Below are 10,989 nucleotides of genomic sequence, written 5' to 3' on the forward strand. Positions count from 1 at the left end.
ATAATCAGTTATTGAGTTCACACAACTTTTTTTTTTGCAAATAACTTACAGTAATATTCGAGTGAAATTAACTTATTTAATTGAATACGTCACTGTTGTTTTTTTCGTGCCATCACTTTAATTTTAGGGAAAACAAAACTATGTAAATGTGCTGTAATATTACTCTTTATCTCATACAGATTTCACACACAAGTCTGAATGCAACATTTTCACGTGGATTCGTTTGAGATTAAATGTAAACATTTGTAACAGGCTGATTATATTTTGCCTGGAGTTGTTGTTTAATAGATCACACATTAGGTGGCGCTATTGCCCATTCCATTTCAGTTCTAGTGGCTGAACCGCTATTGTGCTATAATAGATATAATCAAATGTCTATGCCAGGGTCAGTAATTAACCAGGGATTTGAAAATTCTAAAAATTGTAGTTATTTAATTAATTGTAGTTATTTTTTAATAAACAGTATAATGTTACAATGGTAATTTAAAACAGTTAATGTTTTTATTAATATAATAAAATATTCTAACTTAATTAAAATGCTTAAAAACACAATCAAGATGTAAACTGAAATCATTTTGTTGATGTAAACTTTTTATTTTTCTCCTTTAATATTTTTTAAAATATACAGTTCTTAAAAGTTTTGGATTTTTTATTATTATAGTTCATTCATATATCAATTAATATATATCCCAGTTTATGCTTCTTTATATGTTATTTAGAGACTATTTATTCAACAAAATGTGCTTTAATTAAAGCCAGTGGTCCTAGATTCCCTTATTACAGGGATCTGCGAGGGTGACTAACATCATATCTCCTGGTTATCTTTTGCACACCTGTATGTTACATAAGACCGATGCCAGTGAAAAGAAAATTACATTAAAAAGAATTCTGTTCCACTACCTGTAAAAGAGTCTATGTTCTTGGTGTTTCGGGAAGGGAGAGAGAGAGAGAATGTGCGGCTACATGAACACAATGACAAGCCCTTATGTCATTTAGGTGAAACGACAGAGCTCTCTCTCGTCTCTCGCCCAGAGCCCCTTCATCTTTAATCAGGCAATTACAACATGAACATAGCACTTGTTGTCCAATCTGCACCTTGGGTAAAGTCAATTAATGGTGGCTTGCCAAGAGAATCCCTTTGCGTGACAGGGTAAATTTCTTTTTGTGTGGTGCTGCTGTATAAAAAGTTGTAATTACTAAGATGAAGGCTTTGAATTAAGACTTTACCATGTTCACCGCATATGTATCAGTACACCCATCTGGCTAGAACTGCTAAATGCTTTCTTTTACTGTTTTTTTTTTTTAGGTGAGTTTGTACAACACAGAGCTATTAATAACCTTTGCTTCACTCCCTCTAATTGCCAGTTTGGCTCACAGGCATGAAAAGAACAAAGGCTGAATATGCAAATGATGGTTTTTATTTCAGCCTTTGTGCTGGCTTGGGGTTTCCTGGCCCTTGTTTTTGAGAAGTCGGAGCAGATCACAGCAGGCCTCTAGAACTAAACATACATTTCAGATTAATCACAGCAAATCAATAGACCTGCAGAACTGTGCTATGTACGTATGAAGTTGTTTTTATAACAACCACTGTGAAAATGTAAATGCACCTCTAGAACAGTTTGTAAAGGGCATTTTCATGAGTGCATCTTGATCTTAGCTTTGCAAATGATTGCCAGTGAACTTTCAAAGAGTGCTCAACTTTTCATAGGATTTCCAACATGTAGATTCTTATTAAAGTATGTTTAACACATTTAAACAGCCGTAATGTGCATCGGCTTATCTTTGACGGTGAAACAATGAGTGGTACTGCAACATACTTAATTGTATCATGTGGTGTAATTGTATCATGCATCCTAAAGGGTAAAGCTGCAGTCAAGACTTTAGTATTTTATCAAGATGGACAAACTGAGTGAGAGATTTTAATCTTTTTTTTTTTATCAGAAGAAGCTGATTCATTCTTATGCGGTTTGAATGGTGTTCTGTTATTCTACAGATGTTCCTTTCGAATGCTCAGCATAGCCAATTAGGAAGAGATGAGAGCCACAGCCAAAGGCCTTTGATTCTGCTCTCTTTGAAGCAACTGTCGTATTTAACTGCAGAGAAATGGCTGCGAGCAAGGTTACGCTGAAGCTTTATAAAGATGGGTGCCTGTTGAAAAATTATTTTACTTATCCCTCTGATACGGCTTTGCAAAAAAAACAAATAACGGTGTTTAGTGTGGTCTAAAAAGCATTTCATTTGAATCCATGGAGAACTCTCTCCACAGGCAATGCTGTTTTCTGGGATAGAATTTTGGTAACACTTTATTTTACAGTGTCCTTGTTACATGTTACATGTAGTTAGTTACTGTAGTAATAAATTATGCATAATTACATGCAACTAACCCCAAACCAAACCCTAATCCCAACCCTATAGTAAGTACACATAGTTAATTATTATTACACTGTAACACGGACACCTTAAAATAAAGGGTTACAGTTTATTTTAAGGTGTTTTTGTTACACTGTAATTATACATTTAAGTAGTAAGTAATATTAACTACATGTACTTACAATAGGGTTAGGCCTAAGGTTTGGTTTAGGGTTAGTTGCATGTAATTATGCATAATTTATAGTTATTACTATAGTAGCTACATATAACGTGTAACAAGGATGCTGTAAAATAAAGTGTTACCAAATAAAGTGTAACCAATTTTTTTGGTTAATAATATAGTTCTTATATAAATAAAAATAATATATACAAATAATATAAGATAGGAGTTGGTTTAATTATTTTATAAGAAGTCTCTTATGCTAAAGGTTGCATTTATTTGAACAAAAATACAGAAAAACAGTAATATTGTGAAATATTACATTTTAAAATAATAATATAATATATTTCATGATAAAAAATCCTGATTTGGTGCTCAAGAAACATTTCTTATTATCAATGTTAAAATAGTTTCTTAGTATTGCTTAAAATATTTTTAACATATAAACAGTTTTAATGATTCTTTGATGAACAGAAAGAATTTATTTGCAATATAAATCTTTTGTGACATTATAAATATGTACTGTTAATTTTGATCAATTTAATGCATCCTTGCTGAAAGTAGGCTATTATTTTCTTTTTTAAAAAAATGGGTAACACTTTTTCAGTGTCCTTGTGTCATATATTAGCCTACATGTACTTACTATAGTAATAACAGTAAATAATCATCCTGAAATTTATAAAGAAAGAATCTTCCTCATAAAAGCAGACACTTGGAGGGGCTTGAACCTTCTTTCCTCTGACTTCCCCTCTAAGACCTAATGGAGATTAAAGGCCATTAAAGGCTCTGTGCTGCATGTGCAGTTTCTATTGATCCCATCGACTCAGCTTGTTTTAGCCAATGATCCGATTACAACTGTTGTCACCCCTCCCCTGGCCCTCTTCCTTCTGTCCCCTGCTAAAGTTCTCTGTTGTGCCATAGAACCATATGCTGACATGTGCATTTCCTAAAGCTCCATACCTAGACCGAGGCAGGCCAAGTGGGCCGGACTGCAGCTGTGCCAAACTAGATGACAGGTCTGGGTTACAAGGTCCAGCAATCAGACAGCCTTGATTGCTGAGGATGTGTGAGAATGGCCCAGACGAAGTGAAGTTCGACAGGACTGCTGGATCGAAAGACCAGCCCGAGGGGCAGCGCTTTCAAATCGTTGCAGTTATTAATATCGACATAACTTCTCATTAATCTGTTTGGATTTTAATTTACACAGTGTCCCACGGGTATCAGAGTTCTCTATGATTCTCTGTCTCTTTCTTAAAAGTCACAATATAAAGAATACTTTACAATAATTAAAGGGACAATATGTTTTACAATTAAAAAAAGAACTGCCCTACAATGAGATCATTTAAAAAACACTGTCAGAAATAGGGGTACATTTCTGTCCCCCATTTCTGTCCCCCATGGTACAATCTACACTAATGTACCCCATAGGGCTTATTATTGGACCTCAAGGTGCATATATGTACCTTTTTGAGGATGAAAAAGCATTAAAATGTACATATATATGTACCGTTTCTTTTAAAGGTTAAGGTACAATATTGTAACCTTGAGGGTACAGCCCCAGTGATAAGCTATTATGTACTTTATTTTCTGAGAGTGAAAGCTGTATTTTGCTAATTTAAAAACAATGTGGGGTTTTGAATGAATGAGCTCAATTAGGCTGACAGTATCAAATCTGAATGAGTATATTTAGACTAAACACAAGAAAAACAACCTAATTTACATAATTGAGTCAAAAAGTACATAGTCCTGGGATTCTTGGTGAATCATTTTTGTAAATCTGTTCGTTTAAATTAATCATACTTTTTTTTTTAATTATTCACTAGAATCTGTCATGTGTTTTGATTCATGTTTGTATTTCAGTTCTAGTGTTTTACTGTCAGTCTGTTAATTAGTTCAGTTCTCCTCCATTCTCTCCCTAATTGTCACTGTGGTTTCTAATTGATTGTTAGTTCTGTTCAGGTGTGACTTGTTAATTAGCTCCTCAGTTCTCTGTCTATTTAAGCCCTGTGTTTTGTCCTGTTCAGTTATCTGTTGTCACTGCGTATTAGCTTGGTTGTTTTGTTCTTGCAAAGAGTCTGTTCATAAGTGTTTTGTTTCTTCTATGTACTTGCTGGAACTAGGACTGTTCAGGATGAACCGATTTATTGGAATGAATTGGACATTCTTAACTAGATATGAGAAAGAGGACCGTTCAGGACAAAAACGAGTCACTAGAATGAATTGGAAATGGACATTTTTAACTAGATATGAGATAGAGGACCGTTCAGGATGAACCGATTCACTGGAATGATCTGGACATGGACATTCTTAACTAGATATGAGAGAGAAGACCGTTCAGGATGGACCGATTCTCTAGAATGAATCAGATATTCAAAACTATATAAGTGTGGCAAAAATAGAACGTTTTAAGTTACATGCCAAAGTTTAATACTTTGGGTTAAGGGTTTGTTGAAATCCCTAACCTTAGCAGCCAAGCACCACTAAAATACTTAATCTTAATAGTTAACGTAACCTAATGTGTGCATGTTTCCTATCCAGTCATCAGGGGTAGAATTACAGACTGCTCTCTGTCTGGACCTGAATGTTGGATCTCATTCTAGCAGTCTCTATAGTGCTCATATAAGCCTTTCTGAGGAAAAGCGTGACAGAACTGGGTCTTATCCCACAGAGTGGATGGTGCTGGTTATTACCGCACTCTGTCTCTCCCATCCTTTTGGTTTTTATACTCTAATCTGTCACATAACACATGATTGACAGATCCAGGACAAACAAACAACGTGCCAAATAAACCCAAAAGATTGAGGAAAAAAAACCTCATAAAGTTCTCAGAACTTGTTAAGTTCCATGATCCTCAACAGTGGTAGAAAAAGAGAATTTACCACAGAGGGTCCCTTCCCAAGTCTCACCACAATAGGATTTATTTCATTTATTAGAAACAGAGACTCAATGATGCTTAGAAAATGTGTGAAGGTTAAAAATGAAGGTCAGAGCCACGGTGTTGCGTTATTTAGCGTTTCCAATTCAGATTCCTCTTAACGATTCCATAGACATAAAATAATGACAAATCTCATAATGTGCATCTTTAACTACACGTTGTCTTATGAACAACCACTCAGTAATACAAAATACAACAGCATTTTTGTAGGCTATAACATCGGTAGATGAAAGCACGTGCAAAAATCGTTCACGAAAATAATCATCATGTAGGCTACATTTAGATATTAAAGTCTGCATGAAACGGAAGTTGCCAAGTTCCTTCCTGTGATGTATGTCCAAGTAAAATGGCTGGTCGAATGTAGGGCGGGACTTGATTTTGTCCATCGGGAACTGATTGGATTGGTGGATGGTTGTGGTCCAGTTTTTGATTAATGTTGTGCAGATTAATCATTTATAATAAATACTGCTATAATCCATGAAAATTAAGAATTGTCCATTTTGAATTCATGATGACTTTAAGTAAATTAAGCATGCATATATTTACTGAATATATTCTGCAAAGCCATTTGGGACAGTGTAATGTCTATGTGTAAATTAGTTTAAGCGCTACAATTGATCTCATCACTGTGCTAACTAAAATTGTATCTTGCACGAATGAATGACAGTCCATCATAAATATATAGATAAAGAGCTTATCAGTATGTGAATGTGTGTTGTGAGCAGATGGTCACAAAGACAAAGAAAGTCATAACAAGAGAAGGAAAGAAGCAGTTCTGTCCTGAATACTAACACGTGTGTCGAAGCCACAGCCTGAAGCGTTATATAACCATCTTTCCCAAATTGCGGAGCATGTGCTAATCTCAGGAGTTTTTTTAGCACTGAAAAAGTGCATTTCACTTTCTTTTGTCAAAAACAAGCTAGTACACAGAGGGGTGTGGTTGTTTTATTTTGTATTGGATGAACTCTGTGCCACGGAGGCACTCAGCACTGCAATTACATCACAGAGGAGGGCAGCCGGCACAGCACTCATAAATATTCATGCCAGGGCTGGAGGTAGAATGGACACCTTTGATTCGCCGGGATCTGAGCTTCCCGATGCATGACGGGCGGCTGCAGACACAGAGTGCATATAATGGCTTTCTGCTTCAGGACGGGACCCGTGTTTATCCCCCGATCGGGAAGGATCAAAGAGCTACACACACACACCGCTAGCAAGCAGAAAGTGATGCAAGTGATGGGGATGAGGAGGTGGAGGGTTGTATGAAAAGAGAGGGGGAGGGGGGTGTTACTGGCATGTATTGAGCAAAGTAAATGCAAGATGTGTAGCTAAGTTGAGTATGTATTTAATGATGATATGCTGCATGGTTTTATTAGCTTACCTGCTGCTAAATTGAACTAAATTAAATGGCTACTCTCTTCAAAATAAAGGTTCCAAAAATGGGGTTTTGCAACAATGCTATAGAACTGAACCTTTCAGTGAACAGTTCTTAAACTTTTTTGTTGTTGTTGCTTAATTTAAAGTACATTTTAATAATGCACTATAAAAACCTTTTGCGCAATGAAAAGGAATGTTAAAGGTTCTTCATGGAACCACAGATGCAAATAAAGAACCCTTATTTTTGAGAGTGCCAATGTGAATCAAGGCCTTTTTAATTCATTGCTTTGGCGGAATCATTCTTAACTTGGAAAATTAATGTGTTTGTATTATCTTTCTAATTATTAAACACTGACAAATCAGAATTTGTCAATTTGTTTCCATGGTGCTCAGAATTTGCAATTCAAATGAATATTGACAGATGAGTGCGAGTTTATTCCTCCCTCTGCAGTTGTGGTGGAAGTGCTGGATCTTGACCAACAGAGGTCCTCCTTGCTTTGAAGCCGGTTTCTGAGGACTGTTTCTGCTCTCCAATAAGCACTCCAGGCCAGCTGTGATGCACCGGCTCAATCACTAGAGGTTTATCCTGGATTTCGAGGCAACACTATTGTCTGTCAGCACCAGTGTTAATTTCGTTAACGAAAACTATGACGAAAAATGTTCGTTGACGACCTTTTTTTCCCTGACTAAGACGAGACGATGAGAGACGACACCCACGTCACTAAACGATAACTGTGACTATATCAACACATGCATTATCGTTGACGAAAAAAGACGAGACTGAAATGTGTTTAAAACAATTTTAAAATTGACCAAAACCACTTGTTTGAGTCAAATACAACACATTGATTGTTTTTACGAGCGTTCAGGCATATGGTTGCCAGATTTTAATAATTTAAATCCCCAGTCAGAGCTTTTCTGTTAAAAGAACACGTTTTCTACCCGGTCTTTTCAATAGTATCTGGCAACCATGCGCGCGCGCGCTCCCCATGTACACTGCTGATGAAGTAGCGCGGAATCCGCCGATGATCTGAAAACACAGACATGTAAGCTAGAGTTTAGCGATCTTCATTTGAGATTTTCTACTTAAATTAAAGTGTAATTTCTCATTTAGTCCGTCTGTGTTCTGCCACGAGCCGCGCTGTTTGTACGACTGAAATCCGCGATCAAAATGCAGGCTGACATCCAACAGTGTTTTTGAACAAGAATGCAATGTTTCCTGAATATCCACACGATTTCAAATGTGACATTGATTTTATACAACAGTTCAACAAACAGAAGGGTATTAAGTGATGTAGCCTACTACATTTAAAACAGTATTGTCAGTTGGCTTATTGCTCTATTTTACAACTAAAGCCATAGCAGAACTGCAGCACACAGCGGTGATGCATGAACGAATCTGTGGCTTTGAATGAATCGTGAGATTCAGTGACCCGTTCATAAATATAGCAACCTTGCTTTGTTACTGAATGAATGAATGACTCCATATCACTTCGTTTTTACCATCATTGCATATTTATTGAACATTGTTTAATTTAAAGCATTATTTATTTCATAAAGGTAGGCTACTTATAAAGGTAAAAACTGAACTGGAAAAATCGATTAAAGGGGGCAAATACTGTCCCTTAATAGAAAAGGTGTGACTGTAGTCTAAGTGGAAGAGAGGGGTACGGCACTCTAAAAACCACTGAACTAAGGAAAATGGGTATGTAGAAATGCACAAGTGCTACTGCTAAAGAGTGCAATGTCAATACAGCCTGTTACCTTCATTTAAATTTCTCATAAGCTTAATTGAATTGGCCTAGAGAGAAAAATTATGACATTTTTTGTCTAAAGACTACATATAAATAGCTACCAAAATTAATGTCGGTAACTGCAGTTTGACTAAAAGTTGACAAAAAATGCAATGACTTTTCGTCAACTAAAACTAGACTAAAACTATGAAAGACAAAATGACTAAAATGTGACTAAGACCAATAAGCATTTTCGTCTGAAGATGAAGACTAAGACTAAATCAAAAATGGCTGCCAAAATTAACACTGGTCAGCACTGAGACTGGTATATCCTCTTTACTAGAGAATTTCAAAATACAAATCTGCCATTTTAATCCATTAAAGCACAGTTCTATTTACAGTAAATCAAGGCAGACAACATTTTAATACTGTTTAACCAAAATGTCGTTTCATCCAGACCCATTGCAGTGATCAAATTGCATTGTGTGTGTGAGCAGATGAAGGGACGCATCAGAAGCAGAACATAGTGTGTGTGTTTCATTAGTGATTCGTCTTGTCCTAATTACTGTAAAATGAACAAGACTCCATCTGGCTCCAATAACACTTAATAGCAAATGTTTAATCTAATCAAAATATGCAGCGTGAGAGAGGGACATGTTTTAACAGACTGCTCGTTTCATATTTTCACACAAGATTTGATGTTCTTCATGACCACATCTGCTTTTTGGCTCATTAATAAAGGTAATTTTTTATTATTTTTTTTATCATGGAAGGACCCTTTGAGATACAGCTTAGAAACAAATGACTAAATGAAATCTTACACAAAATAATAAGACTGGAACAGTATTATCATGAAAGAAATTGGGCAAAAGGATCATTTGTTTTAATATTATCTTATTAAAATTATTATAATTATTATTATTACAATGAAATGGTTTCTTCTAGACAGCAATTAGATTAAATTAAGGGCAATTTAAGACTTTTGCTTCTCACATTTTTCTCCTGAAAATGACCCCAGAAATCTCAACAATGTCTCAATCTGTGCTCACATTTGACATGATAATAATTTGAAGTCAGAAGTAAGACATTAAAGTATGAACTCGAACATTTCTCGTCAAATTCTGTGCTGTGCTATTCAGAAACATCTCTGAGTCAAAGTTGATATTTCACTGAAGCATAACTGAGAGCTTCATTAAGTCTCCAAAGCTCCAAACAATAAAACTGTCCTCTAGGAATGCATTCTTCACTAATGCCCAATATTTAATTCTCTACTATTGCCCAAAGCCATTCAAAAGATTTTTGGATCACCAATGTGGGAATACAACTATTAATATCCAAGGAGCTACCCTCATATTTACATACACACTCTCTCAGCTTGTTGTGGAAGCACTATACGCTTAGTCTTGATATATAGCCACGGCAAGAGAGTCAGAGAGTGAGTGTTTACAGAAGCCATATCGATCCAGCGACAGGAAGATTCTGCACGGCTGTGGTTTCACAGCTTCCTGTGCGCTGCCCACTGGAACATAGATCACGCTCTGTGGACTGAGCTTCTGCCTGGTCCATTGATCCCAGCCTCGTATTCAATTCATTCATCAGCAATTCAAGTATTAAAACCACCCGTCTTAAATTACCAACACAGTCCAAGCTCTTTATATAGAGTGCTTGAATCAAAAGGCAGACCCTCAAGGGCCTTAAATAAAACTAAAAAGGACAAATATTACATAAACATTTGAGAGCTTTGCTGGATGGATAAATAGTTAGTGATGTTTGTACATCTGTGTGATATTTTAGGGGAGAATACGAATATGTGAGTTTATACAGTACAATAATTCAACCCAAAATGAAAATTCTGTCATCATTTACTCTCATGTTGTTTCATATCTGTATGATTTTCTTCTGTGGAACACAAGATTAGCAGAATGTCCGAGCTGCTCTCTTCAATATAGTGAAAGAGCTCAAAAAAGGACAAAAAAGCACCATAAAAGTTGTCCATTTGACTTGTGCGCAATAATCTAAGTCAGGGGTCACCAAATTTTTTTCTCTGGGGGCCACATTATCGTTCCTGACTGTGATGGGGGGCTGGGTCAGCTATATAACATAGAATTGTATGACCCAGACCAAAATGACCACCAGCAGGCCTCATTGTTTAGTAGAGATTACTAGCCTGGCACAGCCATCCCCACTACTATATCCACACTACTATATCAACACTTGATTCCTGGCACATATTTGTTCATCTAGTGGTTTGCAAAAGTTGTAATCGAGTCTTCACACTTGTTTTAATTAAAGTTATTCTTCACAAATAATCGTTGGTCCACTATTCTTTGAAAACTCTGCACTCTCTTTTAGGGGTGGAACGGTACACAGAAATCACGGTTCGGTTCATACCTTGGTTCAGACATCACGGTTCG

This window comes from Abramis brama (assembly GCF_963993115.1).
Source record: "Abramis brama genome assembly, chromosome: 24".
NCBI lineage: Eukaryota > Metazoa > Chordata > Actinopteri > Cypriniformes > Leuciscidae > Abramis > Abramis brama.